Genomic DNA, 1,926 nt, shown 5'->3' with positions numbered 1-1,926 from the left:
AGAGTGATTCTTTTTTTATTTATAACTAGAATTACACCAAAGTTTAAAATTCTGGCATTGTAACGACAAACCTTATTAGCTAATGTTACAAAACTTTATAGATAGATATTGTCTATGTCTACGTCTAAGCATTCACAATGATCCCACATGCAATTCACAGTGGCTGCTGTGCTGCTCACTTTGATGCAAAGTGTACGAAACTAGCGATCGTGACACAAAACCATCCGAGGAAGTAACGCGTGGAAACCCAAGATTAAAAACATGGTGGATAAAAGGGTCTTTTAAAGACGTAACTGCCTGCCTTTCAGTCACGTCATCATGTCGATTCTAATGAGAGCGATTTCCATATTAGTTGCGTTCAAACGGTTTTACCCAAACGGTCTCCGCGCGGTAAAACTCGACTGAGCTGCAGCTGTAAACGAGTCAGTGTTTGCTACTAAAACTCTTCCTAATGAGCACTTTCTTTCAGCATTACATGAATTAAAATAAATCAAAACACTACTGAGGTAAATTAAAAAAAAAGACAAGTAAATCATTTTCGACTCCCAAATGAAACGCAACACGAGATCGTGATTTGTAGTGTCGGAAATGTACAGTAGAAAGAAATTGCGTGGTCCCGAAACTAACAACGTACGGAGGCGTGGATCAGTTGGATATGATCTGACATTAGTGTTGGATACATGCACCGCAGCCTCTATTTGCATAGATTGATTTGCAGGACATTAAAAAACAAAAGGCCGTAAACGCACACTTTAAAATGAGTTAACTGTAAAGCTCGAATGACCGAGGATATCGAGAGTTAAATGAGCGTCAGGGTTCAGACGGCGTATGAAACTAACCCTGCTGCATCCTTATGAAAATATCTTCTATTCAGTCTATGATATGAAGAAAATCCTTCTCAAGATCAAACGTGAAGCACGGGAGGTTGATATTCCTTCGTAAATGTCTTTATGCAACTGTGAATCCAGCAGCGACGGCGAAAACCGCTTTGCATGATAAAAAAAAAGCTTCTCTCAGGTCTGAATATGATGTCGAGATATAGGTTTTAAAAGTAGTTTTGTTTTTGTGATGAAGCTAAAAACACACGACGTATTTACAGCCCCGCGTGAAGTGTGCTCAACGCAGAAGCTGATACACCGGTGCATATAAATCCGCGGGGCCTCGGGGTAAACGACACTGGGATGTTGAGTAATCACTCCTGATATCCTTCATTTTTTTCTTCTTCTTCTTCAGAAATATCCTCCGTGTACGTTTGCCCCGGGGAGCCTCTGCTCACCTTATTGCTCTGACCTCGGCCCTGAGTTCGTCCCGCATTAGGCGTCACCACGTCCCGGTCACACCGCGGTCTGACAAGCAGATTTTACAGGGGAAACCAAACAGGTAGCATGCTGTATGGGAAGCTACGAAACAAAACGAACAGGGGTGGGGGGAGGGGTGAAAAGTCACATTAACGGGGTGTCAACAAATGCAGCTGTTTTTAGCTCTCACATGTGAATGAGGCGACGTGTGTTCCTCACAATTATTCCTGCCTGAGTCCGCGTCCCTCCCACCACTGTCTCTAATCCGTCTCGTCTGCGTGATGAAAGAATGGATGGGAGAGGGAACGCAGCTATCAGACACATTACAGCAAAATCATTTAAATAAATACAACCCGTCTCACACAAACACTGTAACAGACCTTCCAAATCAGCAGAGGCTGTAAACACAGTAGGAGAAAGAGATAAGATAATGTCTCTCCGTGGAAGCTCTTCTTCAGTTCCCGGTGCTTTTTTAAGTCCACGTTTTGCTCCCGTGAAGTAAACACGACCTTTTATTCAGTGTTGTAAATGTTGACAGACGCAGTGTAGCACTTCAACAAGATCCAGGCGAGAGCCAACCCATCCCCTCCCCCCCACCCCCACCCAAAAAAACAAAACAAATCGTCAA

The sequence above is a fragment of the Echiichthys vipera genome, assembly GCF_963691815.1.
Source record: "Echiichthys vipera genome assembly, chromosome: 14".
NCBI lineage: Eukaryota > Metazoa > Chordata > Actinopteri > Perciformes > Trachinidae > Echiichthys > Echiichthys vipera.
Note: the sequence above shows the minus strand (reverse complement) of the source record.